Source organism: Oryctolagus cuniculus, chromosome 7 (assembly GCF_051225735.1).
Source record: "Oryctolagus cuniculus isolate XC-2025 breed Fujian yellow rabbit chromosome 7, ASM5122573v1, whole genome shotgun sequence".
In the NCBI taxonomy this organism is placed as follows: domain Eukaryota; kingdom Metazoa; phylum Chordata; class Mammalia; order Lagomorpha; family Leporidae; genus Oryctolagus; species Oryctolagus cuniculus.
This window is the reverse complement of record NC_142873.1, coordinates 48,736,354-48,744,773: the sequence shown is the minus strand read 5'-3', so window position 1 is coordinate 48,744,773 and position 8,420 is coordinate 48,736,354. Positions and strand designations below refer to the sequence as shown.

Here is an 8,420-nt window from a genome sequence, read left to right as displayed (position 1 = left end):
TACCTTTTTCCTGAAATTCCCAAATCTCTCCCCAGACAGGCAGCACAAGGGCAGATCAGCTCAATCCAGTCCACAGCCCAGCTCACAGGAAGGGGCAGTCTCTCTCTCTGTTTCTAGGCTGTGGCTCCCTAGGCTCCCATCGGAGGGTCCTGAATTTCCACTGCTAGTTCCCCTCTTTCTCCACCACGCTAGTGAAAGCTTCACTGGTCACCCTTGCAGCATCTCACCTACACAGAGCTGACTTTGCAGATGCCCGGAGGGCAAAACTTCACCCAGTGTCCAGCTCACTTATCTCCAGGATCTTAATTTTCAGGCCTGAATACCTGGGCAGTCCTACATGTCTCCCTCGCTCTCGCCCTCGCCATTTCCACTAAGCTACTCAAAGTGCTACTGGTTTTTAGTAGTTGTCTCCTCCCCAACTTCCTAGTCACTCATCCTTTGCCAAGAACTAGCAAATGCCCCAAGGGTAAAGTCAAAGTCCTTTCAGTCTGCTGAACTTCTCACTTTGGATCTGGCCATACTGGTTTGAATTGCCTACGTAGCTTTCCAAAGCCTCCGCACAGAATTTCTTTGAACCAGAATTCATTGACTTGTCAGAGCGTGCACCAGCTTGCTACACATATTCTCACATAGCAGAAAGAGGAAATACTCTGGAAATTCCAGGTAAATTAATTTTCCTACTTTGATTTCTTAAAGGTCTAAGGAATTCAGATTCCTAGAGGTGGAAAATGGAACGGTGCTTGTGGTGAAGAGAAGAGAAGGTGGCATTGTTGTGTGATAGGTATGGGAGTTCACTCTGTGTGGTGGAGGGAGTGACGGTCCCACGGCAGCAGGAGCGTACTGAATGCCAGGGAGCTGTGCCTTTACTGTCTTCACAGCAAGCCAGACAGTGCATTTTATGGGGTGTGGATTTTAGCACAGTGTTTGAAACATTTAAAAACTATTAGGCCTACCGAACCCTCATAATTCAATGAAACAAAGAAGAGGAGGAGAAAGAACAAACCACAGGATTGTGCCTGCCCCAGGCCATGTCCCTCAACTACCAGTGGTCATGACCTTGGCTCTTCTTAATGGTGGAAGCAAGAGTGACAGTGTCTTCATCACTTATACTTGGACTTAGATCAAGGAGAATTCCTGGAGTGACAAGTCAGGGTGATAGCCCATAAAACAGCCAGCAATCATGTTTTGCAAACAACATGAATTCGCAAAGCACATTCCTATCTGGCCGTATCCATGTAACCATTGCCAGTGATTACTTAACGCCCTCTTTACATTGATTTATTTAGGAAAAAATTACTTTAAAATTTAACTTGTATCACTATCAAAACAGGAATGGCTGACTAAATTGTTATAAGCAGGATCTAGGTATATAATAACCTAAAATGTTCAAAAGTACCAGTGAGGGCCAGCGCCGCGGCTCACTAGGCTAATCCTCCACCTTGCGGCGCCAGCACACCGGATTCTAGTCCTGGTCGGGGTGCCGGATTCTGTCCCGGTTGCCCCTCTTCCAGGCCAGCTCTCTGCTGTGGCCCAGGAGTGCAGTGGAGGATGGCCCAAGTACTTGGGCCCTGCACCCCATGGGAGACCAGGATAAGTACCCAGCTCCTGCCATCGGATCAGCACAGTGCACCGGCCATGGCGGCCATTGGAGGGTGAACCAATGGCAAAGGAAGACCTTTCTCTCTGTCTCTCTCTTTCTCTCTCACTGTCCACTCTGCCTGTCAAAAAAAAAAAAAAAAGTACCAGTGAAAAAATACAGAATTGTCAGAAAGTAGAACTGATTCAAGGTAAATATCGCCATTGTTAAAGAGGAAGAAAATAAAACAGAAGCAATTCAAAGTTTGAGTGACATGACAGAGTCAGGATATGGAAAAAGCAAGGCCCTGCCCATGTTTGTGGGATGCCAGACTGGGAGATCAGTGTCTCTGAGATTTAAAGATGTTGAATTACAGTGATTGACAACCTTGCAGTGGGCTCTCAAGGTGGAAGAAATGGACAGTGCATTTACCACCGAGTCCCTGCTCAGGTTTCCTTGGGGATCTTCACTAGGGCACCCTAGGGGGTTCCACAACCTTTTATAGCAAGCTAGAGCAACTCTGGGACTGGAGAGACCAATGCAAGAAACCCCGGTCTGTGGTTGGTTTACTGCTGTCCCGTGGCAGCCATGGTGTGGAACGGTTCTTTACCAGCTAAAGGAGGATGCTGAGACCTTCCTCTCAACTGCAGCTCACAGACCACCTAGATGGAGGTCAGGACAGACCCAGGAGCTGCGCCTGTTAGAGATGAACTAAATGAACTAAGATGAACCTAATGCTGAGCAGGAAATCAGACATTAGAAATCTTATCTGCGAACGACTGAGCTAGATGAATGAATAAGAGCAGTCTTTCCTAGTATGGGTGCCACTTGACGCTTTCTGACAACCGAGCATCGGAAACGTGGCTAGTGTGACTGAGGTACTGAATTTTTAGCTTTTTTTTTTTAATTTGTCTTGCTTGTTGATTTTTTCCCTCCTTTTATTGAGTTGATTTTTCTAAAATAAATTTTTTATTTTTAAGATTTGACAATTTTTAACATTTTGCCACACTCACTTCTTATGTAGATATTAATGCATATACATATGTATAATTTTTTCCTAAAAGAGATATATTAAGAGCCCAAAATATGAGATTCATGACAATGATTATAATATGGGGAAAGAAGTGAAGCAATATTTATAACTATATACCAAATAATTTGACACCTACACAATTTTTATACTGCCTATATATTAACATCCACAATAAGTAGAAACGTGCAATATTTGTCTCTTTGGGTCTGGCTTACTTCACTTAGCCTAATGATCTCCAATTCCATCCATACTGTCAATGTCAGAATTTCATTCTTTTTTGTGGTTACATAATATTCCGCCATGTATGCATACCACCTTTTCTTTGTCCAGTCATCAGTTGATGAACATATAGGCTGATTCCATATCAATCCTACAATGAATTGGGTTGCAATAAACATGGGACTGCAGATATCTCTTTCACATGCTGGTTTCACTTCCTTTGGATAGATTCCAGTTAGTGGGAATGGGTCATATGGTAGATCCATTTTTAGTTTTCTAAGGACTCTCCATACTGTTTTCCTTAATGGTTGCATGTAATTTGTATGTAATTTTTTATAACAGTTGTATATAGTCTGCATTCTCACAAACAGTGCATTAGGACACACTTTTCTCTACAACCTCGCCAGCATTTGTAATTTTTTTGATTTTTGGATCATAGCCATTCTGACTGGAGTGAAGTTATACCTCATTGTACTTTTTTTGCATTTTGCTGATGGCTAATGATCCTGAGCATTTTTAATATGCCTGTTGGCAATTTACATTCGATCTTTTGAGAAATGTTTGTTTGTATCATTTACCCATTTCTTTTTTTTTAAGATTTATTTATTTATTTTGAAAGTTGGAGCCACAGAGAGAAGGGGAGAAACAGAAAGAGATCTTCTATACACTGGTTCAATGGCTGCAATAGCTAATACTGGGCCAGGCCAAAGTCAGGAACCAGGAGCTCCATCCAGGTCTCCCATGTGGGTGGCAGGGGCCCATATGCTTGGGTCATCTGCTGCTGCTTTTCCCAGACCATCAGGAGTGAGCTGGATTGGAAGTGGAGCAGACAGGAACCAACACTCCTGTGGGATGCTGGCATCACTGGCAGCGGCTTTACCCACTACCCCACAGCCAGCCTCTCCGTTGCCCATTTCTTAACTGGATTGTTTGTTTGTTGTTGTTTCTTGAACTTGTTATACATTCTGGATATTGATCCTTTTTCAGATGCGTAGTTTGCAAACATTTACTCTCATTCTGTCAGTTGTCTCTTCACTTGGTTGCTTCCTGTGCTGTGAGGCAGCTACTTGGTGTGGTGTAATCTCGTTTGTCTGGTTTTGCTTTTATTGCCTGTGCTTTTGAGGTCTTCTTGGAAAAAAAAAAAAAAAGACTTTGCCTAGGCCAATGTCTTGCAGCATTTCCTCTGTGTTTTCTCTAGTAGTTTGTTACTTATACTTAATTTCAACTAATTTAGACTTAAATAGTCATATATGCCTAATAGATATGGTATAGCACGGCACAGGTTGGAAAAAAATCACCTTTATATTATAAAATCATGTTTTAGTTCTGTATAGCAACAAAAAGATTTACTAAGATGCCACATTTAATAGCCAAACTCAGTGGCTTTCCCCACCTGCCTGGCTGCAGCTGAGTGCCAGTTCATGCTCAGGGGCCGCCTCCCTTGCAGCCTTTCCTTCCTAATCACATCTTCATGCCTTCACCAGTGGACACCCCAGCCAGTCCCACTCTGCGGCGGTGGACTCCCACCTGCTTGGGCTGGTCACAGAGCCCTGTGCAGGTGGTGCTTTCTCCTCTCCTTCCAAGACTGACTGGCCCCGCTGTGACACAGTGTTCGCTCAAGCATGATGGGCTGCGCATGCCGGGAGCACCCATGTTTTTGAAGCAGATTGGGACAGAGGTGGAAATCCAGGCTGTGACTGGCGGGAGGCCACATAAGGCTATGCAGTATTTAGGTGGCTTAGGTGACATAAGAGTAAGGCAATCGTGTGGGCAATGGTGGGTCACTGATAGAATTTGTGTCCCATCCCCAGGACACCAAATTTGATGTCCAGCAAGGCCATTTAACTGAATATTGCACAACTAGTTTCTTGGTTGTACAGATTAGACTGCAGAATAGGGATGGAAGTCACAGACACAAGCACCTCAAAGGACAGAGAAGACAAATCATTGAGGGGAGGATTTTTGTGGTGTGGTGGTGATGAGGCCTAGACCGTCAGCAGGAGCCGAATGGCAGAGCCCAGGGAAGCGCTGGGCCCTCAGGTCCATTAGCTCTGCTGCTCATTTCTCCTTCAGCCCCCATGCGCCTTCTGAGAGTTGAAGAACATCGTGGAGCAAGGCAGAAGAACTGTAGGTCTCCCAGGTGTCTCAGAGCAGGGCGTGAGGAGCAAGGCCCCCAAAGCCCCCAATGCACAAGCAAAAAGGTTTAGATGCAGTATGAATTCCAACGAGTGTGCAAATCATTTGCTGATGGGAACTGGCTCTGCTTAAGAATAAGATGGAGCCGTCTTCCAGTGGGTCAGGGGATAAATTTTCCATGGAAGTGTCTCCTTCCCAGACTAAATTCTCACATTGGCTACAATGTGGATACAGAGGTGAATATGAGAATTACATTTAAATACTAGTATTAAATGAGAGACTTTGCATGCATTCCTTCACACAAATATACTCATAAATAAAAAGAGCTCAGTCATTAGAATATGGTCAAATAAGCATAAAGCCAAAAGTATGAGGACACCAAAAATGACACAGTAAATATTGTGAGCCTACTTCTTGTTTTGGAAGGTCGCTCATTATTGATTGAAGTTCTTTCATATGCTACTAGGTACATATAGTATAGATAATCTACATACACAGTAGATTACCTATGTCTCCATACATGAGCTTTGGTAGATGGTGTCCTTTAAGAGATTGTTCCATTTCATCTAAGTTATCAACATTGTGGGCATACAGTTTTTCATAAAATACCTTTCTCTTTTAATGTCCATGGGTTCCAAAATGATGGTTCCTCTTCCATTTCTTATTATTAGCATTTTTGCACTCCCCCCGTGCCGTGTGTGTGTGTGTGTGTGTGTGTGTGTGACTTTTTGGTGTTATGCTATTTAGAGGAGTTGACCGTAGAGAAACTCAACCACAAATCGACTAAGACACAGAAGGGTTTATTTAGGTTCATTTAGAGCTGCACCCTGGGAAAGCACACTGTTCAAGCCCTCTTGAATCTGGGCTTCAAGGTCTTGCAGGTTGTGGAAAGCACCTAAAGGCAAAGACTGCAAGTGCGGTTTGCCAAGAATTTAGACTGGTGCACGAGGCCAGCACTCGCTCTGGTAAGCGGTTGCATAACTGAGGGATGCATGAAAAGCAGCACTCAGTCGGGAAGGGGGAAAGGGACAAGGACAAAAATCTCCCTGGGCAACTCCCTGGGCTGAGGGACAGAGGGCTGCTGATAGGACAGGAATGTTCTGCCTCAGTGAAAACTGTAGCTCCCAGCACATAGCTAACAGCAGGTAGAGTGTGGGGCCTGGCAGGGCTCAGTGTATGCTGGGAAGGAAAACACATCGCATGGGGTCAAACCCTCTCAGATGTGTGCATGGCTGAATAAGGTCCCCATGGCCTGTAGCCTGAAGTTCTGTGGGTGTCTCAGTCTGCTTTTCTTTTGATCTTTAATGGTTTTCCAAGCAGCCCTCAATTCTATTGATCTCGACAAAACCCACTTTATTTTGTTGATTTTCTCTTTCCTATTTTCAGCTTCATTGATTTCTTCTCTGATTTTTATTGTTTCTTGCCTTCTGCTTACCAGGATTAATTTGCTTGCTTTTTCCTGTTTCCTACGGTGATTTTATTGTGCATCCTAGCATAGGCCTGACCAGGAGAGTAAGTTTCAATAGCACTTTGGCAAACCTTAGTATATCAAGTAGCTTTTTAACAACTAACCTTTTAATGAATCTTATTCAGTTACACCAAACATAAAATACACTAAATATGCAGTAAAATAAATTACTTTACTGGTAGAAACCCACTTGAATAACCAACTCCCAGACTGAAATGTAGGATATTTTCCATAGCCCAGGAAGCCTCCTCTCAAAGCAATGGTCTACACAGGCAGCTTTTCTATTCCTGAAACTTACCATCATAGGTTAGTTTGGCTTGTTCTTTGGTTTCAAATAAGTGGAATCTAAACGTCGAGTATCAAGGACTTTTTCTTTTTCTTTTTTGGTTAGGAGGAACACAGTCTCATTGCTTTCATTCAAAGTTCTCAAAATTATGTCCATGCAGTTCATCTATTTTTAATTGGTATAACTGTATTGAACATATTTATTTTACTACTGCTGAACACTGGAATCGCTTCCAGATTAAAGCCATTAAAATGTTTATTAATAATGAATGTACATACTCAGTGCAATAGTTCATACACATATACAAACTGCATACACACATTTAATTTTGGAAGTGATTACTACTGTCTCCATACCACTGCAGACAGAGCCTCCTCTGAATTTGTAGAGGCCTAATTTGTACTTTAGAGGAAGAGCAATCCTATCAATTAGTTCCCTCAGGAAACAGCTTATACTGACACAATGTAAGAATTCCTTTAAGTAGGCAGTCTAAAGGAACTAATTGTATAAAGTGACATCACTTAAGGTAGAGAAGAGGCGATGAATTGAAATACCAGTGAAGGCAGTAAGAGGAAATGATTAAGCGTGATTAGGTGTCTGGAAAGCTCTACGATGTCTTTTTCAGCTCAGCAGGACCTTCTCAGAATATATTACTTCCTTACTTGTTCTGGGAATCATTTAAAAGATGACTAGATCTTGAGTTAAATACTTTTCCGAGGCTTTCATTTTATTCTCTGGAATACAGACAGGATGCTAATTAAGTGCCTTATTGCAATGACATAAATATTTTCCCCTCCTTCTTCAACCTGATTAAAGCAGTTATAAAAGTATTAAATCACTCAAGAATTGCAGCATAGCGGGAAAGCAGAGCACTGGATTCCAGAAATTCAGTTTGTTTTCCCGGTGGTAGAGCAGTTTGTTGGAATCGGAGTTCTGAAGGGAGACTCAGTATCTCTGCAGACGGTCCTTGTACAGACACCTGTGCAATAATCACAGCTCTTGCCACCTCCTGTGCCCAGAGGATCTTAGCTGGTCATTTTAGACAAGATCTGAGCCACTTCTCCCCACAGCAGACTCAAACACCAGGAAATACCAAAAACCTCAGGACAAACAAATAGCCATCCTAAAGGACTCACACATTAGAAAGCTGGCATCCACCACCTAACAGAGAACAGGTCCCTGTTAACCACTTCAACAGAGACCATCTCCAGGTGTTCATTTCATGATGTCAGAACCAGAATTCCACACTGACACCACTGATGGGAGAAAATAACTGACAAGGTCCCAAAGAGAGATTTAAACAAACCTGTCTAGGAACTACACTTAGTATGTACATGTCAAAGAACTCCATTTCTGCTTATGAGATTCAACAGATGAACTGAGGGCATGTGAGCCCATAGCCCTACAGATCCAGTTCCGCATGGATCCTTAGCTCAGGTGGACGACTGTTGGGCATTGCCTACAATATGGTGCCTGGCGGATGTTCTAGGGGCATGTCTGCAGCTGCTGCGGTTAAGCTACCTAAGATCAGACCACCGGCAGGGATAGGTCCGCTTTAGTTCCGGACACGTGGACAGTGCGTCATCCCTGTACTTTGCTTGAGGTGCCCCAGTGCGTGCTCCACCCACGCCTGCATGACCTTTTCACTGATTGGCTCCCCTACTTCGCATGTCTTTTGTAAGCTTTATAAGCCTGCACACTT

The 8,420-nt window shown here is 43.4% G+C and overlaps 1 protein-coding gene across 1 annotated transcript in view; it reads left to right on the top strand.

Annotated features, from left to right (window-relative positions):
- The first annotated feature begins 4 nt into the window (after nt 1-4).
- The window catches only part of LOC149125530 (high affinity immunoglobulin gamma Fc receptor I-like), a 56,125-nt gene continuing 47,709 nt past the window's right edge, over nt 5-8,420 (top strand). The window contains exon 1 of the mRNA XM_008264511.4: nt 5-663. The gene's annotated coding sequence lies outside the window, so the exon portion shown is untranslated. The remainder of the gene's footprint in view (nt 664-8,420) is intronic.